We start from the raw sequence: 27,673 nt of genomic DNA, 5'->3' as shown, positions 1-27,673 counted from the left end.
GTACTGATATTTTGAAGACCAACATGTTGGATACATATTATCCAAATAGAAGCAGACACCTCGAGAATGTTTTTCTGTATGAGGTTCTACAAAATTACATATTCAAGAGGAACATCAAAGAAGATATTGATAAAGGAGTGTATGCTGTAATTGGAAGTGAGGGATGTCTCGTCAAGCAAAGAAAATGCCACTTGGTAAACCATCGAAAATTGAGTGGCGAATCTCCTGAAAAAAAAGAGTTTTTCTATTTAGCACTTTTGCAACTTTTCAAGCCTTGGCATGCAGAAGAGGAACTGCTTGGAGATTTCCTCTGTTACGAAGACTCTTTCAATGCCGCCAAGGAGACCATAGAATGTCCTGTTTTTCTCAAATATCTAGAAATGTTGAATGCGGAAATCGAGCAGGAAGCAACGATTGCAGCCGAGATTGCTAGAGACAGTTCTCAGGACAGTCAGAGTTCTGTTTCATTGAGTCAGGATCCACTAGGAGGACCAGTTATCGAAAATGAAGCTGCCACTGCCATGATTGAAGTGGAAAGAGCCATGGCACATGCTCAGGAGGATGCGGTTAACTTAGAAGACTTGGAAAGAAAACTCAACGTTGAGCAGAGGAAACTATATGACGAAGTTACCAACCAAATTGATCATGGATTAAGTCATGAGAAGAAAGAGTGCTCATGTACGTCGTTGAAGCCTGTCCGACTGTACGTGAGTGGAGAAGCGGGAACTGGAAAAAGTTTCCTCATTAAAGCAATTTCATGTTATTTGCAGAAAAGGACTGAGTCATCGCTGTCTTGTGTTGTCACCGCTCCAACTGGACTGGCAGCACATAACATTAAAGGTATTACTTTGCATCGTCTACTGATGCTGCCAGTGGAGTATGATAACAAATTACAATACCACAAGCTATCTGGAGATGCTTGTTGTGAAGTTTCAAGAGTCTTGAAGAAAATGAAACTTCTTATCATTGACGAAGTAAGCATGGTTTCCAATGTCATGCTTGCCTTTGTGCATTTGAGAATGCAAGAAGTTCTCAAAACAGAGTATGATGTGTTATTTGGTGGCAAACACATCATTGTTTTCGGTGATCTTCTGCAGCTGACACCAGTGAAAGGACAACCTGTGTTCAAAATGCTCACGCATGAAGATACCAGGAAGTGCCTAGGGAGCATTGGCAACGTTAATATATGGTTAAACTTCAATTATGCTGAACTGCATGAAAATATGCGTCAGGCGAAGGATGAAGATTACAAGAATATTCTACAAGATGTTAGAATCGGAAAAGTGACCGAGCATGGGAAAGAAGCTTTACATGCACGATTACTGTCAAATTTGTATCCAGAACAAGACGTTGTGCCTGAGAATATTTTTCTGAAAATTACTGAGAAGAAATCTGGAATATGTTTGATGCCAACTCTTGCAGAATGTGCCATCTTCAACAACAAAATGTTGTATTTAGAAAACCAAGATATTGTGAAACTGGAAGCTATTGACAGAGTAGAGGATATGGGATCAACAATTATTTTGTCTGAGAATTTGAAATCAAAATTGGATTCATTAGAGAAGAGTATATCTAAAACTGCGGGTTTTGAAAAGACTCTGAATGTGTGCTTAAATTGCCGTATAATTTTAAGAAGGAATTTACATGTTGAAAGAGGTCTGGTAAATGGATCAATGGGTAATGTTGTTGATTTTGTGAAATACAGAAATAGAGATGAAATTGACTTTTTAAAAATTAAATTTGATGGCATTGACGAAGTACAGCTAATTGGTCGTTGCTCTGCTAGGTTTTTGCTTGTGAAAGACTTATATGTTCGCCGTAAGCAGTTTCCTGTTTGCTTGGCATATGCGGTGACAATCCATAAATCGCAAGGTTTAAGTGTAGACAGTGCATTGGTGAATATTGGCAGTTCTGTGTTCAAGGAGGGTATGGCATATGTGGCATTGTCACGAGTTAGAACTTTATCGGGATTGTACTTGATTGAGTGTGATGTCACAAACATTTGTGCGGATCTAGATTGTGTTAAGGAATACAATAGGTTAAGAAGAGAGTATGCGCCACATTTGCCTCAATATCCTTTGTTTGAGAAACGTGTGGTAGGTCGGAAACGAAGAAATGTGACCAATAGTAGGGAGGTTGTAGCAAAAAGACGAAAAGTCGATGAACCAGAAATTATAAGCAGAAAGAAAAAGGATTTTGTTGAAGATGTTGTTGGTTTTCAATTTGAAAACAGTTCTGGTGTCAACTGCTATGCTAATGTAGTGGTTAATGTTTTGTTTTCTCTAGAAAATGTAAAAGAAGAGATTGTGGTCAATTCGGATCAAAGATTTTGCAGTTTGTTGAATTCTGTGTTAGAGAAATGTAGCACAGATAGAACAAAAATAGAAAGTGTGTCTGAAATTCGAAATCTGTTAGACAGATGTTCAGGTCAAACACAATTCTCTCAAAATATTCAGCAAGATTGTCAGGAGTTTTTAATGTATATGCTTGATGTATTGCATGATGAAGGTGTAGATGTAGATCACCTGTTTGGGCTTTCTTATCAATGGCAGCATGACTGCGAGAACTGTAGGGTATCAAGTACTACTAGTGTAGACTCAGAAAAATTTATATATTTAACTTTGCCAAACAGTAAATCAGTGTCCTTTAATAAGCTAGTAAAAGCAGCTGATCACAACATGGAGTGTAGCCAATGTAAGTCTGAAATGTTGTCAACATTATTTATACGAACATATGGCCAGTATGTTATTTTAATGTTCCAACGATGTAGGCCTGATGAAACAAAATAGACAACTTTGATTAAAAATGTTGTGGCTTCACAGTTGTCAATATCAGGAAGGACTTTTGTAACTGCAGCAATTATATATCATGACGGTCCTTCAATAACATCAGGACATTACACAGCTTATTTAAAGTCTAGAAATGGCTGGTCATTCTGCAATGATTCTGTTTTAACTTTTAAAAAAAAATTGCCTTTTGACCTTAAAAATTCTTTTTTTTTTTTTTTTTTTTATTTATTTATCAAACAATAGCACATTACATTGCAAACAGGGCCCTTCACCTACATCCCTTCTCGGGCCGGCGTTAGGCCAGGTCTTCTTAACAACGAGACAGTAGTGTTTACAACAAGGGTACCAAGAAGAAGCTCCCAGCTTGGAATTGTCCAGTGTACAAGCCGGTCGGTGAGGTCCCAGGATGGTATGCCAGTGGTATAGCATCGTGCTCCGTGCATAGTAGACATATCTATAAAATTTTATATTTTCTCCCAACTAACAGCCCAACCCCCAACCCCGCCCTCTAGTAACCGGTCCCTAGTCTGCATGTTCCCTGTGGTGTAAGGTGCAATCTGTTGGAGAGGTGTGTGGAGTGGTGGCGTGCATCCCCTGCTGAGCGCCCAGGTGCGTGTGTGGTCCCGCTTGACTGGGAATGGCCGAACTTCTACCCAACCTTGTAGCGCTGTCTAGCAAGCGGCATTGCCGTTGGAATCAGGGGGGATCTATGTTCGCTGCGCCCTCCCGGCCCTCATCCCCTCCCGAGGCCAAGTCGTCGTCGTCCGTCCTGGAGTAGAGATAGGTGCGATAGAGCTCCCAGAAGTTTTTGGGGCGGCTACGGGGAGGGAGCAATTCGCTATATGTCTCCGCCTGCGTGTTACAGTACAGCATGTCGTGAGCCCACCGCTTGAGTGTCGGGAGCGGACCCCTCATCCAACAGGAGGCCACGACCCGTTTGGCAAGTAGTATGCCCATGCTGACCAGTTTACGCACCGGCGCCGGCACGTCCCTCGTATAGCCCAGCAGAGCGAGTGCCGGGTCAGCGTCCAGCTCCTGTCCCGTTATTGTGCTTAATTCCGAAAAAATAGACGTCCAGAACTTACTGATTCCCGGGCATAGCCAGGCCACGTGCATGAAGTCCGCTACTGGGGCGCGGCATCTCTCGCATCGGGGAGAGTCGCGGAGCCCATAGCGATGCAATCTTTCAGGTGTATAATATACTCGTTGCAGGAATTTGAAATGAAGAAGGCGGTGTCTCCCATTCAGCGAGATCCGCCTGGTGGCCGCGCAGCAGTACGTCCACATCCCATCGTCTATGTGCATGTCTAAATCGGTCTGCCAGGCCAATCGCGCCCTCGTGTATTGCAGTGCTGTGTGGGCGTGTCCCATACTGTAAAGCTTAGAAGTAAGCTTCTTCTGGGACTCTGTGCGAATGACATACTCTAGCTCTGGTATCACCGGAGGTTCCTCCATATCGGGGCCCAAAAAGTCCAGTAGGGCGCTACGCACCCTGTGATACTGGAAGCGATGGAGCAGGGAGGGGCGGTCAAGCCCCCGCACCAGCTGATCCCACGTCTTAACCTTGCCATGTTGGAAAAGGTCCCCCAGCGTGTGCGCCCCTAGACCAGCTAGGGCTTTGTGCACGCCAGGTTCCGCCAAAGTAGGGAGCCAAAGGGCCCAATGTATCGGCATATTAGGAGCGTACAGTAGTATCTTATCTTGCCTCTGTATTATGGAGTTCCAAGCGTGGTTAGTGGAACGGATGGAATCCAGTGCGCCCACTCTGCGGTTGCTAGGGCTACAGATAGTCGCCGGGAGTGGAGTAGGAGCCGCGAAAAGGCGCTCCAGAATCACATGCGGGATATCCGGGTCGCCGTGTATCCAGGTATGGAGGTGAGAGGCCTGCGCTATCCTGTAGTAGCGTTCAAGATCTGGGGCGGCCAGCCCCCCTTGCTCGTATGGGAGCTGAAGCACCTTCCATTGTATTCTAGGTTGTTTCCCGGCCCAGGCGAGCCTAATAAGGAGTTTGTTTAAGGTCGTGAAGAAAGCCCTGGAGAGGACAATCGGGAGGTTATTGAAGAGGAACAAAAATCTAGGGAGGACCACCATCTTCATCAGGGCAATGCGGCCCATTAAAGACAGCGGTAGCTTAATCCAGAGCTCTACATCGTCAGCCAGTTTACTATATGCAACACCGTAGTTTGCGCGTAACACTATGTCTGGGTCCGTGTGTATCATTATACCCAGGTATCGGACCGGGTCCGTGGACCATTGTAGTGGGTAGTCCATCTCGAAGGGTTCAGTAACAGGGGTCAGAGGGAAAGCCACTGACTTTGGCCAGTTCACCTTCAGTCCCGAAAGGGCCCCAAACCGCACCACCTCCCGCAGGACCGATGAGAGGTTGTTCACCGGGTCCCTAACGTACAACAACGTGTCATCCGCATATGTGGAGATACCGATCTTGTAGGTAGGGTAGCTGATGGCTTCGTAGGAGTGGTATTCCCGCATCGCGCAAGCCAGCGGTTCCGCGACCAGCGCGTACAGCAGCGGCGAGAGGGGGCAGCCCTGTCTCGTGCCACGGCTCACAGTGAACGCCTCCGAAACGGCATCACCCAGCCGAACTCTCGCAGTGGGTTGGTGATAAAGCGCGCCGAGGAGTTGGAGGAAAAGATCCCCCAGTCCCAGTTTCCTGAGGACTTTGCGCATGAACGTCCACTCCACGGAGTCGAACGCCTTCTCCATATCCAAGAAGACAGCGATCGCCTTGGTGTCATGTTTGGTGTGTTGGATGGCTCCCATAACCGTTCTGATGTTATACGTGAGGTTTCTGGTCGGGATGAAACCCGCCTGTTCTGGGGCTACTAATTCTGGGGCGACGAGCGCTAGTCTGTTTGCCAGTACCTTAGCGTACAGCTTCGCATCAACGTTGATAAGGGACAAGGGGCGGTAGGACCCCGGGAGGTCAGGCGGCTTGCCCGGTTTCAAAATCGTCACTATGAGTGCTTCTCTCATAGAAGTGGGCATCACACCATACTCGCAGATCTCATCAAAGAGGGTGGAGAGATAGGGGAGCAGCTTGTCCTTATACGCCTTATAAAAGGCGACGGTCAAGCCATCGATTCCGGGCGCACTGCCTGGCCTCATGCCGTCTAGAGCGTCCGCAATCTCCTCTCGGAGTATAGGGGACATCAGGAATTCCCTCTGCCAGTTCTCTAAGAACGGCATTTTGATGTGGTCTAAGTAATTGTCTATGTGGCTCTCCACATCCGAGATCTTGCTGGTGTACAGGTCTTGGTAGAACCCTTTGAATTCCGCCAGAATATCTCCCTGCGATGTCAGTGTTTCCCCGTCCGTGGAGCGCAATTCAGTGACACCCTGGCGTCGCCTGGCCCCCTTCATAATCCCGGCTAGCAGAGAACCCGGCCGGTCGCCCTCACCGTATGCGCGGGCCGTTGCGTATTTCCCCAGGTGCCTGACCTCTCTGTCCGCCTCCTCGTGGAACTCTGTCAGGAGCCCCCGCAACGTCTCATCCCCCGCCGGGGACGGGTCCGTCAGTCGTTGGCGTTCACAATCCGCAATTCGCCCCTCGAGCAGTGACAGTCTACTCCTGATAGCCCTGAGGACACTGGAATGCTTGGCCATGACGACGCCCCTAACATAGACCTTAAAGGTTTCCCAAACCGTGCCGAAGCTATCCACCGTTCCTACGTTACTGGAAAAGAACGTGTCTATGTCCTCCCCTAGTTCTGCCCTGAAGGCCTCGTCTAACAGAGAGTACGGTGGGAAGCGCCACGTGAACGGGGGGATTCTGGGTAGCGGTGTGTTCAGAACCAGTAGTATGGGGGAGTGGTCAGACAGCGTCCGCGGGAGAACTCTGCAGTCCCTCACCATCGTCAGTAGAGTAATAGGGGAGAGCCAGTAGTCAATCCTAGTGTGGAGGTTGTGGTACGCTGAATAGTGTGTGTAACCCCCCCTCGCGCTATGCCGCTCCCTCCAGACATCCGCCAGCCCCAGTCTCACCATTTCGGCCTGCATTTGATGCGCTGCTGCTGCTGGGCGCCTGGGGGGCCCCCCCGATCTATCAAGTTCAGGGCTAAAGGTGAAATTAAAGTCCCCCCCCCAAATCAGTTTATCTGTGGGCCATTCAGCACAGTGCCCCGCCAGCGCCGCATAAAACTCTGGGGAGTCATAATTCGGGCCATACACATTCATGATCAGGAGATTATGTCCCTTACCCGTGCATTTGCTTAACACAAATCGGCCCTCCGGGTCCGCTCTGAGTAGCGTGAGTGAAAGTTTAGATTTAGGATTTACCCACGTGAGAACTCCCCTAGCGTGTGAGGTGAAGCCCGCATAAGTGGAGTTGCCCTGAAGACCTCTATGTGTGAGCATTTTACTGGTGTTGGGTAGGTGCGTCTCCTGTAACAGAGCCAGGTCCACATGGTGTCTTTGGAGGTAGTGCAGCACCTTGCGGAGTTTCCGGTAGTCGTTCAACCCCCTTACATTCCATGTCAACGCAGTTAGGGTATCAGTGTCAGGCAGTGGGTCCCCTAGTATCTCTTCAGCCATTAGAAAAGTGGCAACACATAATGAGCACCAGCAGTAAACATTCCCCCCTCCCACGTGCGCCCACACCATCGGTCCCCTCCAGGGAGTAGAACATTGCAGAACACAGTTGAGACCCCCCCCCAAACATTCCGAACTCCAGAACAAGAACCCCCACCCACCTCCCACAGTCAACCGACCCCAACCTGGTGTGACCGAATCCCCTGTGTCACCCCCCCCCACCCTCTAGCAATCCCATTCAACAACACCACAAACTGGCTCAATCTGAGCCGTCACAGCTGGCAGCGCTGGGGCAGAGGTAGCCTACTCGTACTGTCCGACGTCCAGTGTCCCACCTGGATCTCCGTGCAATGTACATACGTAGCCCTCACGCCAGCGCCCTAGTGGCGTAGCTCAGCAAGCAAGGAGTGCATAACAAGTTTCGGCTCTCTGTCCGAGCCCCCCCCCTCCCGCCCCTCCAGCCGCCTCTGACCTGTATCGTGTCCGGTTCCAGGGGAGCTGAGCCCATCCAGGATGGCTGTGTGCCGCAAGTGCGAGGGCTCAGGGGCACCCAGCCGAATCACTCAAGTCTCCCCCGCTCTGTGGCGCTCAGGGAGTCCAAATATCTCACAGTTCAGACTGAGCGGGGGGAGCATAACGTGCAAAGTGGAGTGGCGCCACGTGCGCCCCTGAAGCCGCGGCCTGCCGGTGTGTCCATGAGAGCGCCATCGCTCCTCAGTCCTGTTCCTCCAGGCCCTCCGCTCCCGATTGTTCCGCTGCATGCGCGTCTGGGCCCCCTCTGCTCTCCCTCATCCACACCTTCAGGGATTTTTGTAGCTCTTTGGGATCCGTGAAGAAGTGAGAATGCCCCTGACGGTTAATGCGCAGCCGCGCCGGGTATAACAAGGCGTAGTCCAGGCCAAGGTCCCTCAACTGTTGCTTGTACGGGACAAATCGCCGTCGTTCTTCCTGCACTTTGGAGGTGAAATCAGGGTACAACGATATGTTCATCCCCTCGTGCTGCAGTGACCCCTTCTCGCGGGCCGCGCGGAGCGCCGTGTCCCTGTCCCTGTAGTTCAATAATTTCGCAATTATCGGCCTGGGGTTAGCGCCCGGGGGTGGCCTAGGTCCAAGGGTGCGATGGGCGCGCTCAACAATGAACATGGGGGAAAAGATGTCGTCTCCCAAGAGTGTCTTAAGTAGTTTTTCAACAAAAAGTTCCATCTTACCCGTCTGGGTCGTCTCGGCCACACCCGTTATTCGTATGTTGGATCGCCTTGAGCGCGCCTCCAAGTCCTCTGACTTTTCCTGTATCACCTGCAGCAGGCGGCCAAACTGCTTTCGATCAGCGCCCCACTCCATTTGCGCCTCTTCAGCCTCAGTTAGTCTGCGTTCGGCCATGTCGAGTCGTTCCGCATGTTTATCCACCCTCTCCGTCATGCGGTCCATGCGATACGCCAGGGCATCGATCTTGTTACCTATGGCCGACATACCTTCCTGCAGGCCCTTCTCCATGGTCGTGAGCATGCCTTTTATTTCCGCGCAGAGCGAGGAGCCCGGGTCGCCGGTCGCTCCTGGCGATTGGGAGGCCGGAGGGCCTGGTCCCTTCTGGCGGCGCTGGTCGAACGACAGCTTCGACTGGGTCCTGTCCCCCTTCACCATTGTCGCGTTTCCCAGACCCCGGTGGGGGGTGCCGCGGGTGAGCACGTAGCCCTCGTGGAGCGCGTGGGTATGCCGCTGGGTCGGAGAAGTGTGTTAGGCACCACCGGGGTGCCGGCTGAGATGGTTCCCGGCCGCCCTCCAGCCCAGGCTGGGCCTGGGTAATGGCGCCGCGTCAGGACACGACCAGCGCCACGCAGCTCTCCGCCTCCTCCGCAGTTAGCCCAGGGGTTTTTTCCGGGTCCCACGGCTCCGGGAACCCCCGCCAGCCGGTGACTCTGTGTGTCGGTGAGGTGGCGTGGAGTCCGGGGGGTCCGCCTTCACCGGGACCCGGAGGGGTCCAGGTCGACTCGTCCGCGCAGCCGCACGTCGGGTCACGTAACTCGGTCTCGGCTCTCAAGCGAGGTCGGGGATCGCGGCCTGGTTGCTCGCCACCCCGCAGCCGCTGAAAAATGGTGCGTCCGAGCGCGGGTCGTCCCCAAACTTCGGGCGGAGTTGCGGAAAGAGTAGGGCCGACAATTCCTGCCGATTTCGCTGGGATTTCTTCGCTGAGCAAGGATCTTTGTCGGATAATAGTTGGCGCCGACGCGGAGCTCTGCTCTTACGCGTCCGCCATAGACGCCGGCTAGCTCCGCCCCCTTGACCTTAAAAATTCTTACCTGGTGTTTTTAAAACCAAAATTTTAGGGAAGGAATCTCAGGATTTGCTCTGAGGAATTTCAAGAGGTTCTAATGGCTCCTACACAATTTGGCCTTGAGGATAAGTGTAGTACAGAGTCAAAAGTTATTTTTGAGTTTTAAATAGTTCCTGGAAAAAGAGAAGGTTTTCTTACAGAAAGTGGTGGGCACGGATTAGTTAAAGGACAACAGAGTATTTCCCAAAGCAAACGGTGTTCTTACCATAACACTTGACGTCATGCAAAAATAGCTGCACTTTGAATGAGTTCAGAAAAACTGTTTCTTTTTATAAGCTAATTCAAGCAGCCAATAAAAACATGGAGTAGAGGTAATGTAAGTCTGCAATGCTGTCTAGATTATTTGACCAAACTTTTGGTTATAATGTCATTTTAAAATTCCAACTATATAAACCTGATGAAAGTAAGTCTTCAACTTTAATTACAAATGTTGTGGCTACACAGTCGTTTATTTTAGGAAGAACATTTTTAACTGCAGCTATTATATGACATGATGGTCCTTTGACAAGATCCGCTTATTACACAGCTTATTGAAAATGTAAAAAAAAGCTGCTGTTTCGTAAATGATTCCTATTTGACTACGATACAATGTTGCCTTTTTACTTAAAAATATTCTTACTTTCTGTTTTCAGAAAAGAGAATTTAGGGTAGGTAACTAGTCTATAATGATTCTAGGGGTTGATATAATTTTATCTACTGTTTTAAATTGCTTTGTGATTAAAAGTGATGTAGAGAATTAAATAATTGTAGTAGTCATAGAGGTAGTGTAAGTCTGCTTCATAGTAAGCAGTATCAGTGTCATAGGAAATGTGGAACATGAGTGAGCAAGAAGGGTAAGATATTACTAGTCCAGGATTGTGAAAGTGATCTTGAACGTTTTCTTTCTCAAAGTTGCGGAAATACAAAATGACGGGATTTGCTTAGAAGAATTCCAAGAGTTATAAATGGCTCTTACACGATTTGGCCTTATGGAAACGTGTGGTAGAGAGCGAGAAGTCATTTATTGTATGTAACATATTTTTCAAAACGATGGAGGTTTTCTTTCAGAAAGTGGCGGGCTGAAAATAATAGCAGCACAACAGAGTGTAAGCTGTTCATAGGACATCATTCGACGTCATGGAAAGTAAGTTAATTTTAAGGAGTTCTGATTTCTGATTTGTCATGTTGTATGGGTTTTTTAAACACAATCATTTTGATTGTGTTTTTTTTCCCCCGCTGTTATATGATGAATACCTTCAAGTCACTGTTTTTAGTGAAATTTGATAAATTCTGAGAACAGCAAAAATAAACCATTTAACATGTATAATTAATTCTGTACTTTTTGTATTTATGATATACATTTAGAAATGTGTAGTAGACATGAAGAAGCTGAGGCTTCTGTAAGTGTCAAAGTTGTTGCATACAGTGCTCACATTCTACGTAGTCTTTCATATGATAGACTACATTTCCACAATGAGATACCTAAGCAAAGGAAACACAGGTGATGTGATTGTGAAATGAGGAAAAGAAACTCCACATTTTTCAATTACATTACCTGTGTTTCCTAACATTACGAATCACATTGTGCAGATGAGGTTTAGGCCTGTCCAGAGAGATAGAGGAGGTCTGGCCTTTGTTCAAGAGTGCAGTGGACATGACTCACTTCGTTGGTAGGCCTGCACATGTATTATCTCCTCTGTACTTTTCAAGAAGCTAAATTTCATCTGCAAAACTGAGTAGGACTCACCTGAAAGAAATCTGTGGCTAGGCTACACCTTATCAGCATCTAGAAACAATCATTTAAAATGTTAAGGGCAGTTTTATGAAGGCTGTGTGCCTCTTTTGCGCCGCTGTTCCGTCACTTTTGTGTAAAAGATGCACCATGTTGCAAGATAGGCCTCAGTTCATTTCCAGTAAGATACCGTCACTTTAAAATGTATATAATTAGTACTGTGTAGGGGGCATGCAGAAGCTGAGGCTTCAGTAAGTGTCAAAGTTGTTGCATGCAGTGCGTACTCTTTCATATGCTGGACTACATCTGCACAATGAGATACCTAACCAAAGGAAACACAAGTGATGTGATTGTGAAATGAGCAAAAGAAATTGCACGTTTTTCAAATACATTACCTGTGTTTCCTAACATTACAAATCACATTGTGCAGATGAAGTTTAGGCTTGTCCAGGGAAACAGAGGAGGTCTGAACTTTATTGGTAGGCCTGCACATGTATTATCTCCTCTGTACTCTTCAACAATCCTAAATTTCATCTGCAACCCTGAGTAGGCCTCACCTGAAACAAACGTCTGGATAGGACACACCTTATTGCCATCCTGAAATAATCATTTAAAATGTTAGGAACAGTTTTATGATGATTGTGCACCTCTTTTGCGCTGCCATTGCGTCACTTTTGTGAGACAACAGCAGTGCAAAAGATGCACCATGTTCCAAGATAGGCCTCACTTCATCTGCATCAAGATACTGTTAGTTTAAAATGTATATCTTTAGGACTGTGTAGGGGGCCTGGAGAAGCAGAGGCTTCTGTAAGTGTCAAAGTTGTTGAAAAACTGTTTGTCCTTCAATCTTTTCCCTTGTCTTTTCTAATTTTTAAATACATGTTTTAATATTTTTCAAATGTTTGTTCTCTCTTTCACAGATTGAAAGTATAAAAATAACAAGTGACTAAGTTAACGACAATTATAAGGTAAATGTTTTGTACTCTTTTCGTTACATTTCTATCACATTTAACTACTATTAGTTCCACTGCTTCATTTCTTTAACCCTCACTTTCCTGCCTTTGCTACTTCCCTCATTCCTTTCTCTATTACTTACTTACTCTACTCCTTCCACTCCTTTTCTCAGTCCCTCTCTTCTCATAGTTCCTCACTCTTGTTCACTCACTCCGTCTCTATTACTGTTAGTGTCTCTGACTGATCACTCTTTCACTACTTGTTCATTATGCTTTCTCTGTGTAGTTGAAGCACACTAAGGGGCATATTATGAACACAGCCAATAAAATTATTGCTGCTTTTATCGGCAGAAAACTGCTGCAAAAGCGGCTTTAGCGGCAGTTTTCTGCCGCAAAAGCGGCTTTAGCGACACATTTCTGCCAATAAAAGCTGCAAAACTTTTATTGCCTATGTTGATAATATGCCCCTATGTTATTTACATTTCTTTGCTGTTTCAATTATTCCTTTTCTGTTACTTCTTCTTTTCTGCTTTCTGTTTTTTCTCTCTGTTATTCCACATGTTTTAATCTTATTTTGAACATTCACTCACATTCTCTAAGAAACTCTTCTTTGTTATTCTTCTACTCTCCTTTTTTTCTTTCACTTCCTTATCTATTTTGTTTTTCACAATTATACCCTCTTCCATCTTTTCTTCGGTAAATAGATCTATTAAACAGTATCTCTGGTTTAGTCCCTATAGCTGTCTTTCTTTTAACATTACTCTCTGTTTACTTCCCTTATACTTACTCTTCTTTTTAAAAAAAAAAATTTTGGGTTCGCTCCCGGTTCGCGTACCGGGGAGCGAACCGGGAAGCGAACCAAAAGAAATAGAGGTTGCCAGAGTGCTAAACATTCTAGCAATTTTTTTATAAAGGGGAGGTAGTTCTGAAAAGAACTCTTTTTTTAATGTTTTTGTTGTTTTATATATATTTTTTATTTTTCTGAACATTTTTTGTTTTTTTTGTATTTTTTGAACAATTTTATGTTTTTTTGGTTTTTTTGGGGGGAAACAACGAAAAACAGGCATTAGAAAGGGCTCAACAGGAGCAAATTTTTTTTTTTTTTTGGGGCGTTTTGAGCACTTGTGGGTTTCATATGCTCTGTTTATCAAATTGATACTCATATTTGCACATGAGAGTAAGTTACCACAATAAAGACACACTATCTTCATGTGCACAACATTTTCTTGAATGTTTGGCACTGTTTCCCGTGCCTCTGGCCCCGACAGAGTTACCTGTGCCGATGTACTGGCCACAGGAGTTGGTGGGTTGTCTTGGAGGTCACGCATCTCTGCCATGCTGTAATTCAGTGGATGCCACCTCTGCATATGACGGTGCATAGTATAGTTGCCGAAACTATACTTTTTATTTGTGCCTCTAGATAAATCTTCTTTGCATATGAATCATGTCACATAGCGAGCATTCACTTTTTTTTGTCCTTGAGGAAAAGAAAAAAACTGCCAAATAAAACTATTTTTGTGGTGAGATATCCGGGGCTCCTCACGTAAAAACTGTCTTGGCTGTACTTCCTCTTCCTCTTCTTCATCCTCTTCCTCCTCTGTGTTGGGAAGGAACTGTGGAGGTGATCCTCTCTTCCTTGGTGGTGGTGGTGGTGGTGGGGGTGCACCAGCTGCAGCTACTACTGAAGCCATTTTCTACTAAGCAAAATAGGTCTTCCTTTCACAAAGTTGAAAGTCAGAGTGAGAAAAAAGGTGGGGGCCTTTCATCATTTTGGAAAAAAAAATAGTTCTAAACCAATGAAAAGTGTTATTTTTAGGTCACATGACCTAGCCTTACATCATTAGGAAACCAAAAGTGAAATGAACCAATGAAAAGTTTTATTAACAAGTCACATGACCTGTTACGCTTACGTTACGCGCTGCGGGCCGCGCCCCGGATCGCTTCCGGGGAGCTGCGCTTCGCGCCTCGGTTCGCGTACCGGAGCACTTCCGGGTACGCTAACGCGGCGCGTCATAAGACGCATTACGCGACAACGCGATACTTCGCGCTTCCGCGACGCGTCACGATGTTGATCTCTAACGCGGCAGTTGCGCAAACGGAACGTTTACCGGTTCGCGTACCGAGTCGCGGCACCAAATTGAGCTAACGGGAAGCTACCCGGTTCGCGGACCGGGAGCGAACCAAAACATAATAATAACATTTTTTTTTATTAATAAACATATAAAATATATTTTTTGATTTAAAGAAGAATACATTTTAAAGCTTTTGATATTTGCTATTAAAAAACCATTGAAATTCACAGAAAAAACCATAGGTTATAGACCATATATAGTTAGGAATTAGCATTTACAAAACCTTGAAAATTCACTGAAAAAACCATAGGTTATAGACCATATATAGTTAGGAATTAGCATTTAAAAAACCTTTTTTTTACTCACACAAAACCATTGAAATTCCATATATAGTTAGTTGTACTAACTATATATCGCGCACCCGCAATCCACTGCTGATCATGTCACATATTACATCATTCATGACATGGTCAGTGACATCACTGATGACATCACTGATGACATCTCAAATGACATCACTGATGACATCACTGATGACATCTCAAATGACATCACTGATGACATCACTGATGACATCTCAAATGACATCATTGATGATATCACTGATGACATCACTGATGACATCATTATTGACATCTCAAATGACATCACCGATTACATCACTGATGACATCACTGATCACATCTCAAAAGACATCACTGATGACATCACTGATGACATTAGTCATGTGATAATACGATGAATCTCTTCAGACTCTAATAAAAACTTAGATACACTCAGTGTAAACAGACACTCACAGACTGTCACTCATCCATGGAGTTACTCACACACCTAGTCAGTCATGCAAAGAATCAATCTCACATCCATTTCCTCAACTAAACAGTTATACACACCTTACTTATTCAAACATATACTAAGACATATTTACTCTCTTATACAATCCCTGATACAAGTTCACAATGATCCATACGGCCACTCACACATTCACTGGCTCTTATGCATAGTTATTTATATATGTCAACTCTCACATGTACTGTGTTTTACATATGTACTTACTTTGACATGTAGCACTTAGATATCCATTCACTCACCAATACACTCATGCACACAGTCAACCGCCCATACAGCTGTTTCCACATGCACTTTTGAACCCATACATCTAGTGAATCAACTGCTCACACATCTATGCACAGGGTTATACACCTCCCAGCCACCCACACACACACTCAGTCTCCCATACAAATACTTAGGCAATCAACCAATAACCCATATAGTTACTCATATAGCTACTGATCAACACATGCAGCAGTTTACAGAACAACAGACATAATGATGCACAAATTAAAACAGTTTAGTCACTAACCCATGCACTCAGTGAGACACATTTAATCAGTCACTCATACAGTCAGTCATGCACCTAATAAATCCTTCATCCAGACACTTATAAATCCACTCATTCTTCAATATGTAAGACATATTTTAACTTTACAGAAACATACAGTCACTGGATGTTGTCATCAGTGATGTCATCAGTGATGTCATTTGAGATGTCATCAGTGATGTCATCAGTGATGTCATTTGAGATGTCATCAGTGATGTCATCAGTGATGTCACTGACCATGTCATGAATGATGTAATATGTGACATGATCAGCAGTGGATTGCGGGTGCGCGATATATAGTTAGTACAACTAACTATATATGGAATTTCAATGGTTTTGTGTGAGTAAAAAAAAGGTTTTTTAAATGCTAATTCCTAACTATATATGGTCTATAACCTATGGTTTTTGCAGTGAATATATATATATATATATTACCTACTGGCGATTGCCAGTAGGTATATATAGTTAGGATTGTTTTTCATAGGGAAATCACAACATTCTATTGGGAATAACTTTGGCGCCGGTTGAGGAATCTTCCTGAAATTTTCCTTGCCTTTGCCTCGCGGCGCTCCGCTCTTTCCCTGAAAGTTTGGGGAGGATTCGTCAAGCGGGGGCTGAGATAAAAGGGGGGTCCCAAAACGTGTTTTCCTCATGTTAATTTCCATAGGGCGGTTGGACTCACTTTTAGCCCGAACGGCTGAATGGTTTTCCACCAAACTTGGCAAAATTGTAGGGACTGGTAGCCCGATGTGCCTTTGCTCTGTCTCAAGATATGTGCTCCAGTGGTTTTTACGAAAATTAACTTTGAAAAAATATATATTGGGCTACATTGGGCTATATATATGTTAGAGCCCAAATGTAGCCCAATGTAGCCCAATGTAGCCCAATGTAGCCCAAAGATGGCCACCAGAGAAAAAAAAACAAATGTAGCCCAAATATCAGCCAGATGTAGCTCAACTATAGCCCAATGACAGAATGTCCCAGAGTGTTCTAAAGAACAACTAGAGCGCTAACAGTCTTACTTATGACAAAAGTATGGCACACCTGAAGTCATCTTGATTGGAATAAAGTGTTAACACTTAAAACATTTAATTTGCAAAGGAACAAAATGAGGGGGTTCATTTTGCCATAGAAATTATGATTAGTGCTGAAGAAAGAAAAATTAGGGCACATTTTGAGTGACTTCTGAAATCCTCTTATATTTCATTAAAAAAATTCTGATATGCAGTCTCCCAAGATGGCCACCAGAGACAAAAGAGCCCAAATGTAGCCCAAATATCAGCCAGATGTAGCCCAACTATAGACCAATGACAGAATGTCCCAGAGTGTTCTAAAGAACAACTAGAACGCTAACAGTCTTACTTATGACAAAAGTATGGCACACCTGAAGTCATCTTGATTGGAATAAAGTGGTAACACTTAATACATTTAATTTGAAAAGGAACAAAATGAGCGGTTTCATTTTGCCATGGAAATGTTATATATATATATATATATATTCACTGAAAAAACCATAGGTTACACACCAGTTATAGTTAGGAATTAGCATTTAAAAATCCTTTGAAATTCACTGAAAAAAGCATAGGTTTCACACCAGTTATAGTTAGCTGGAAATTTTACTCGCATAAAACCATTGAAATTCCCACGTTATAGTTAGTTGGACTCACTATAACTTGCACGTCTGCAATGCACTGCTGATGACGTCACATATTACATCACTCATGCATATATTTAAATATTTAAACAGTACTCGCTAATATATGTATTCACTAAGATACACTTAATAAGCCAGTTAACCAATCAATTTTTTTTTTTTTAAATACTGAAAACACCATAGGTTTCAGGCCTTATATAGTTAGGAATTAGCATTTAAAAAACCTTTGAAATTCACTGAAAAAAACATAGGTTTCAGGCCTTATATAGTTAGGAATTAGCATTTAAAAAACCTTTGAAATTCACTGAGAAAACCATAGGTTTCAGGCCTTATATAGTTAGGAATCAGCATTTAAAAAACCTTTGAAATTCACTGAAAAAACCATAGGTTTCAGGCCTTATATAGTTAGGAATTAGCATTTAAAAAAACCTTTGAAATTCACTGAAAAAACCATAGGTTTCAGGAGTTATATAGTTAGGAATTAGTTTTTAAAAAAACTTTGAAATTCACTCAAAAAACTATAAGTTTTAGTGGTGTTATAGTTAGCTGGACATTTTACTCATACAAAACCAATGAAATTGCTCCTATATAGTTAGTTGTACTAACTATATTTCGCACACCCGCAATCCACTGCTGATGATGTCACATATTAGATCATTCATGACATGGTCAGTGACATCACTGATGACATCTCAAATGACATCACTGATGACATCATCCACGTGACAATCACATACACCTTTTCATACACTATTACAATTTTTCATCACTGTTTCTAAAATACAGAGTATCATATTTAAATCCATTGTCACAGCAATACAAGTATCTAAAATCCACTCAGTGATTCATAGATGTATACACACATCTAATCACTTACCTATGGATTCACTCATACATGCTGTCAATGAACAATAGAACACTATCAAAAATACTTATACATCTATATCGACATTAAACAACAGCACGCATCCTATTCACATATGAAGTCATCCTACTCACTTATGCAAACAATGGATCATACTTACATATTTACTTAGCAAAACACTTATACAAACACCACTTCTTCTATTCATTTCGATAGTAAGTCATACTTAGTGAATTATAAAATCATTATTAGAAGTATACAGTTATCCATACAGTCACTCACACAATTATTGTGTCTTATGTATACTTATTTATATACAACAACTGACACATACACTGCCTTTTATTTTTCTAGTTTGTTGGACCTGTACCTTTGAGAAATATATTTGCTCATCACCACACCCATAAAGAGATTCCCTCACCCAAACTGTTAGAACATGTAGTTTTAACTTCATATATCTACTGAATCAACTATTCACACATCTTTGGACAGTCACACACCCCCCACCGAACCGCACACACTTTCACACTCCCATACAAATACTCAGTTAACTAATCAATAACTAATATAGACTTTCACATAGCTAGTAACCAACTGTAGAATCAGTTTACACAACAACTGACAAGGTGATACAGATATTCACACAGTTTAGTCTCTATCCACTATATTTAGTGAGACATTATAAATTGGTCAAGTAAACAGTCAATTACACTGCTACTAAATCCTCCATCCAAATATTTATTTATATATCCACTCATTCTTCAATGTAAATTGCTATATATATAATGCATATTTAAATAACGAAGCAAACCACATTCACTGGATGATGTCATCAGTGATGTCATTTGAGATGTCATCAGTGATGTATATATATATATATATGTATGTATGTATATATATATTCACAGAAAAAACCATAGGTTATAGACCATATATAGTTAGGAATTAGCATTTACAAAACCTTGAAAATTCACTGAAAAAACCATAGGTTATAGACCATATATAGTTAGGAAATAGCATTTAGAAAACCTTATTTTACTCACACAAAACCATTGAAATTCCATATATAGTTAGTTGCACTAACTATATATCGCGCACCTGCAATCCACTGCTGATGATGTCACATATTACATCATTCATGACATGGTCAGTGACATCACTGATGACATCACTGATGACATCTCATATGTATGTATATATATATATATATATATATATATATATATATATATATATATTCACTGAAAAAAACATAGGTTATAGACCATATATAGTTAGGAATTAGCATTTACAAAACCTTGAAAATTCACTGAAAAAACCGTAGGTTATAGACCATATATAGTTAGGAATTAGCATTTAAAAAACCTTATTTTACTCACACAAAACCATTGAAATTCCATATATAGTTAGTTGCACTAACTATATATCGCGCACCCGCAATCCACTGCTGATCATGTCACATATTACATCATTCATGACATGGTCAGTGACATCACTGATGACATCACTGATGACATCTCAAATGACATCACTGATGACATCATCCAGTGACTGTGTGTTTCTGTAAAGTTTAAATAGACCGCGAGCCGGTAAACGTTTCTTTACCGCAACTGCCGCGTTAGAAAACAACATCGTGACGCCTCCCGTCCGCATGACGTTTCGCGTTGTCGCGTGATACGTCATATGACGTGCTACGTTAGCGAACTCGTATGCTTACCGAGTCGCAAAGCACAGGTTTCTGGAAGCAAACCGGGAGGCCCTGCAAAGCGCGTAACATACACACAGCAGGTCATGTGACTTGGTAATAACACTTTTCATTGGTTCATTTCACTTTCGGTTTCCTAATGATGTAAGACTAGGTCATATGATCTAAAATGAACACTTTTCATTGGTTGAGAACTATTTTTTTCCCACATGGTGAAAATCCCTCCTTCTTTCCTCACTCTGACTTTCATCATTGTGAGAGAAAGACCCTTTGTTACCAGTGAGCAATGGCTTCTTTACTAGCTTCAGCTGGTGCTTCCCCACCACCTCCACCACATCCAAGGAAGAGTGGACCACCTGCTAAAGTTATAATTCAGCAAGAAGACGAAGAAGAAGAACAGGACGACCTAGATAATCTCCCTATTATGGCCAGAAGATCTGTTGTACCGGAAGTAACGGGACCAGAGGGCAGGGAGATGGTGCCAAATATACAAACGAGATTTCGTGAAGTAAAACAAGTCTGCCTACATTGCAGTGGATTCATTTGCTACGCAGAAAGTAGCATCACTCTGATCAACAGAGCTATTGACAATCATGCTCATGTTTGTCCGAAACTCCCCAAACGATAAATTCTTTTTTTTTGTTTTCTTGCTCCTGTTGAGCCCTTTACAATGAATCGTTTTCGTTGCCCCCTCCGAAAAAAAAACAAAAAAATTATAAAACTGTTCAGAAAAATTCAAAAAAAGTAAAAAAATGTTCAGAAAAATAATAAAAAAAATATAAAACAACAAAAACAATTTAAAAAAAAGTTCTTTTCAGAACTACCTCCCCGTTATTAAAAAATTGGTACAATATTTGCAACTGTGCCAACCTCTATTTCTCTTAGTTCGCTTCCCAGTTCGCTCCCCGGTACGCGAACCGGAAGCGAACCCAAAAATTTTTTTTAAAAAAAAAGAACAGTAAGTATAAGGGAAGGAAACAGACACTTATGTTAAAAGAAAGACAGCTATAAGGGAGTAAACTAGAGATACTATTACCCGTAATCCACTGCTGATGATGTCACATATTACATCATTCATGACATGCTCAGTGACATCATCAGCAGAGGATTGCGGGTAACAGTATCCCTAGTTTATTCCCTATAGCTGTGTTTCTTTTAACATAACTGTATGTTTCCTTCCCTTATACTTACTGTTCTTTTTAAAAAAAAATTTTTAGATCAGTCAGAAACAGTGAAAGTAATGAAATATAAAAGACTACGTAGAATATGAGGACTGTATGCAACAACTTTGACACTTACAGAAGCCTCACCTTCTCCATGCCTCCTACACAGTTCTACATGTACATCATAAATGCAAACAGAACAGAATTAATTATACATGTTAAATGGTTTATTTTTGCTGTTCTCAGAATGTATCAAATTTCACTAAAACAGTGACTTGAAGGTATTCATCATATAACAGCGGGGAAAAAAATACACAATCAAAATGATTGTGTTTAAAAAACCCATACAACATTAGAAATCAGAATTCAGAACTCCTTAAAGTTAACTTACTTTCCATGACGGCCAAGGATGTCCTATGAACAGCTTACACTCTGTTGTGCTGTTATTACTTTCAACCCGCCACTTTCTGAAAGAAAACCTCCATCGTTTTCAAAAACATGTTACATACAATAAATGACTTCTTGCTCTCTACCACAAGATTCCACAAGGCCAAATCTTGTCAGAGCCATGTATAACTCTTGGATTTCTTGTTAGCCAATCCCGTCTTTTCGCATTTCCACAACTTTCAGAATTAAAATGTTGAAGATCATTTACACAATCCTGGACTAGTAATATCTTCCCCTTCTTCCTCAATCATGTTCTACATTTCCTATCACACTGATACTGCTTACTATGAAGCAGACTTACACTACCTTTATGACTAGTACAATTATTTAATTCTCTACATCACTTTTAATCACAAAGCAATGTAAAACAGTAGACAGCATTGCAGACTTACATTCCCTCTACTCCATGTTTTGATTGGCTGCTTCAATTAGCTTATAAAAAGAAACAGTTTTTCTGAACTCATTCAAAGTGCACGTATTTCTCCATAAAGTCCAGTGTTATGGTAAGAAGTTATGTCTCTGTACTACACTTATCCTCAAGGCCAAATCGTGTAGGAGCCATGAGAACTTCTTGAAATTCCTCAGAGCACATCCCGAGATTCTTTCCCTAAAATTTTGGTTTTAAAAACACCAGGTAAGAGTTTTTAAGGTCAAACGGCAATTTTTTTTTGAAAATTAAAACAGAATCATTGCAGAATGACCAGCCATTTCTACACTTTAAATAAGCTGTATAATGTCCTGATGTTATTGAAGGACCATCATGATATATAATTGCTACAGTTACAAAAGTCCTTCCTGATATTGACAACTGTGAAGCCACAACATTTTTAATTAAAGTTGTCAATTTTGTTCCATCAGGCCTACATCGTTGGAACATTAAAATGACATACTGGCCATATGTTCGTATAAATAATGTGGACATCATTTCAGATTTACATTGGCTACACTCCATGTTGTGATCAGCTGCTTTTACTAGCTTATTAAAAGAGACTGATTTACTGTCTGGCAAAGTTAAATATATAAATCTTTCTGAGTCTACACTAGTAGTACTTGATACCCTACAGTTCTCGCAGTCATGCTGCCATTGATAAGAAAGCCCAAACAGGTGATCTACATCTACACCTTCATCATGCAATACATCAAGCATGTACATTAAAAACTCCTGACAATCTTGCTGACTATTTTGAGAGAATTGTGTTTGGCCTGAACATCTGTCTAACAGATTTCGAATTTCAGACACACTTTCTATGTTTGTTCTATCAGTGCTACATTTCTCTAACACAGAATTTAACAAACTGCAAAATCTTTGATCAGAATTGACCACAATCTCTTCTTTTACATTTTCTAGAGAAAACAAAACATTAACTACTACATTAGCATAGCAGTTGACACCAGAACTGTTTTCAAATTGAAAACCAACAACATCTTCAACAGAATCCTTTTTGTTTCTGCTTGTAATTTCAGGTTCATCGACTTTTCGTCTTTTTTCTACAACCTCCCCAGTATTGGTCACATTTCTTCGTTTCCGGCCTACCACACGTTTCTCAAACAAAGGATACTGAGGCAAATGTGGCGCATACTCTCTTCTCAACCTTTTGTATTCCTTAACACAATCTAGATCCGCACAAATGTTTGTGACATCACACTCAATCAAGTACAATCCCGATAAAGTCCTAACTCGTGACAATGCCACATATGCCATACCCTCCTTGAACACAGAACTGCCAATATTCACCAATGCACAATCTACACTTAAACCTTGCGATTTATGAATTGTCACCGCATATGCCAAGCAAACAGGAAACTGCTTACGACGAACATATAAGTCTTTTACAAGCAAAAATCTAGCAGAACAACGAGCAATTAGCTGTACTTCCTCAATGCCATCAAATTTAATTTTTAAAAATTCAATTCCATCTCTATTTCTGTATTTCACAAAATCAACAACATTACCCATTGATCCATTTACCAGACCTCTTTCAACATGTAAATTCCTTCTTAAAATTATACGGCAGTTCAAGAACACATTCAGAGTCTTTTCAAAACCCGCAGTTTTAGATATACTCTTCTCTAATGAATCCAATTTTGTTTTCAGATTCTCAGACAAAATAATTGTTGATCCCATATGCTCTACTCTGTCAATAGCTTCCAATTTCACAATCTCTTGCTTTTCTAAATGCAACATTTTGTTGTTGAATTTGGCACATTCTGCAAGAGTTGGCATCAAACATATTCCAGATTTTTTCTCAGTAACTTTCTGAAAAATATTCTCAGGCACAACATCTTCGTCTGGATATAAATTTGTCAGTAATCGTGCATGTAAAGCTTCTTTCCCATGCTCGGTCACTTTTCCAATTCTAACATCTTGTAGAATAGTCTTGTAAACTTCATCCTTTGCCTGACGCATATTTTCATGCAGTTCAGCATAATTGAAGTTTAACCATATATTGACGTTGCCAATACTCCCTAAGCACTTCCTGGTATCTTCATGCGTGAGCATTTTGAACACAGGTTGCCCTTTCACTGGTGTCAGCTGCAGAAGATCTCCGAAAACAATGATGTGTTTGCCACCAAATAACACATCATACTCTGTTTTGAGAACTTCTTGCATTCTCAAATGCACAAAGGCAAGCATGACATTGGAAACCATGCTTACTTCGTCAATGATAAGAAGTTTCATTTTCCTCAAGACTCTTGAAACTTCAAAACAAGCATCTCCAGATAGCTTGTGATATTCTAATTTGTTGTCATGCTCCACTGGCAGCATCAGTAAACGATGTAAAGTAATCCCTTTAATGTTATGTGCTGCCAGTCCAGTTGGAGCGGTGACAACACAAGACAGCGATGACTCTGTCCTTTCCTGCAAATAACATGAAATTGCTTTAATAAGGAAACTTTTTCCAGTTCCCGCTTCTCCACTCACGTACAGTCGGACAGGCTTCAACGACGTACATGAGCACTCTTTCTTGTCATGACTTAATCCATGATCAATTTGCATGGTAAGTTCGTCATATATTTTCCTCTGCTCAACGTTGAGTTGTCTTTCCAACTCTTCTAAGTTAACCGCATCCTCCTGAGCATGTGCCATGGCTCTTTCCACTTCATTCATAGCAGTGGCAGCTTCATTTTCGATAAGAGGTCCTCCTAGTGGATCCTGACTCAATGAAGCAGAACTCTGACTGTCCTGAGAACTGTCTCTGGCAATCTCGGCTGCAATCGTTGCTTCCTGCTCAATTTCCACATTCAACATTTCTACATATTTGGGAAAAGCAGGACATTCTATGGTCTCCTTGGCAGCATTGAATGAGTCTTTGTAACAAAGGAAATCTCCAAGCAGTTCCTCTTCTGCACGCCAAGGCTTAAAAAGTTGCAAAAGTGCTAAATAGAAAAACTCCTTTTTTTCAGGAGATTCACCACTCAATTTTCGATGGTTTATCAAGTGGCATTTTCTTTGCTTGACCAGACATCCCTCACTTCCTATTACAGCATACACTCCTTTCTCAGTATCTTCTTTGATGTTCCTCTTGAATATGTAATTTTGCAGAACCTCATACAGACAAACATTCTCGAGGTGACTGCTTCGATTTGGATAATATGTATCCAACATGTTGCTCTTCAAAATGTCGGTACTGTTTGGCTCCTTTTCCGCCAAATACTCAATTTCCCGCACAGGTTTCAGAACTCGATTACGCGTTGCAGCAAGACCAACACTCGCCCAAACAATACTCCTGGACTTGGCATAGAGACTTGCTGAAGACAACCGGTCAGAACATTCGTAAGCTCCGATTTCTCGATGCGACAACATCTTCAGACTGAAACTGTACAACTTCTTGCTGAGGCTCTTTTCATGGGAAATGTCCTCCCACATATCCTTCAATTCTGTCTTCTCTTTTTTGGTGATGTAAGATGTCACATACCGAGCCACAGCCATACAGTTATCAGCCACAAACTGTATATCCATGTTAGCATTCCACATGGACAAAATCACCGGGTTGTAGTCGTTAATGTACTTAGACTCTTCGTTCCTCTTCAAATTGTATGTGTTTTTAGGTGATTTCTTCATCACATTATGTCGCAGCGAAGACATCAAACTGTTCACTCTTCCTTTAGAAATCACCGATCGTGGAAAGCCGAAACGACATTTGGTGTAGAACTTGTCTTTGTTCCGGAATTTACGACGACAGTACTTTCCACATCGATGGCTTTGGAAACGTAGAACTTTTTCTCTTAGGCTTTTTTTCTCCTTTGCGTTTGGAACAGCACACGTAGAATACTGTTCTATGAAACTCATCACTGAGTCGTCTGCATCCGTTCCAAATTTAGGTGCATCCTTGATCCACAGCAACATATGTATATGAGGAGCACCTCTTGCTTGGTACTCCTTCCTCCAGAAGAAATCCAACACCTCTCCAAGAGGTGGATTCTTCTTATTCATGATGAAAGACATCATACCTTCAAATCTATGATTGAAGTACCTACATACATTGACTGGATCCAAAGAGCACAGTTCTCCGGGTGTCTTGAATTCGATGTTTTCTACATTAGCATTTGCCTCTCGTAGAAATTCAAGTAAGTCTTCCCAGCCATACTCAGCACAGCTCAAAGTGAGGAACCATGTGGGAGTTCCTAAGTTCCTTAGCATACATTTTAAATCACCATGACGACGGTACCAGTACTCATTAGTACCACGCTGACACGCCATGAGATTAATCAGGTGAGAATCCAAAATACTGTCTTGGACATTGACTTTATCCATAAAGTCACTTGCAGAGATGTTTTGCATGTGTATACCACTTTTCAAGATGTGGTTCACTGCATATGACAGTCCAGACAGATCGCTTTCAAACAGGAGATGAAACAAATAAGGAATGCATTGTCGAAACCTAGGATCTCCTGCATACAATCGCAAAGTCCGGTATTCAGAAGCAGGAATTTGATGAGGTCGCTCATCATATCTTCCTCCCTGACCTGTTGGAAAAAGCTGTGGGAAACACCGAGCTTCCAAACTTTCCTCCCAAACACTAATGGGACTCCCTTTCGCTTGTTTCATTTGAAACAACTCAATAGCATTCCCCATGACTTCCTTGGAATGCAAAGGATGAACACTATAATGTTCATATATTTCTTCACTAGTACAGGGTTCTACTTTCTCAATTTGACCAGCACACAAATCGTTATCCTCTTCCTCACTTACTTCCTCTTCTGCAACATATACATTTTTATAGTACTTATTATATTTTTTCAAATACAATGTTGCCCTTTTGACTTTCCTAACATCTACTAAATCTTGCCATATTTTCTTATTCTTTGTCGGAACCCCATTAACTAAGATAACAAGAGGTTCCTCTTCCACTTTTTCTACTCCAATTGTGTTAATGTTTTTCTTCAAATCTAGAGGCAAATAAACAACTCTTCCCTTTAATCCTCTCTGTAAATCTGATGGAGGCAATTTCCCTGTCTTTGGCTCCATTCTTACAATAGCCTGAAAGGGATGGATACTTTGAATCAAAATAGATTCATAAGTATTTAAATCCTTCAATTCAGAAGGAATCTCAACCAATTCCAGATTATTATGAACTGCTCTAGCAGGCATCTGGTTTTGATTTAATTTGTTACAACAATAAGTACACACACGTTGATCCAATCCCAAATCAAAACAATTTTCTACCATCAAGTATGTTGTAAAATCCTTCCATTCACTATTATTTTCCCTTTCACTTTTTCCATATAAATCCACTAACTTAGTCTGATTCTTATAATAAGTGCGTCGACAACACACACAAGTGAAATTTGGCCTCTCACTTGATTTCACCTCAAACGTCGCAATTTCCCTCTGGAAATTATCTGTACTGGAAACCTGTACACTATCTTCCACATTACTCTCTTCTTCTTGGTCAATTTCAACATTCTCCTCTTTACTTCCAAAGTAACAAAACTCAATTTCTTCACATATATTCTTCACATCTATTTCAGAACCATGCAAAAGAGCAGCGCATAATTGTTTAAGCATAATTGCTGGACTCTTAGCATAATACAACATTCTAACTAATTTC

This window comes from Lissotriton helveticus, chromosome 10, assembly GCF_964261635.1.
Source record: "Lissotriton helveticus chromosome 10, aLisHel1.1, whole genome shotgun sequence".
Taxonomy (NCBI): domain Eukaryota; kingdom Metazoa; phylum Chordata; class Amphibia; order Caudata; family Salamandridae; genus Lissotriton; species Lissotriton helveticus.
This window is presented reverse-complemented; position numbering follows the sequence as displayed.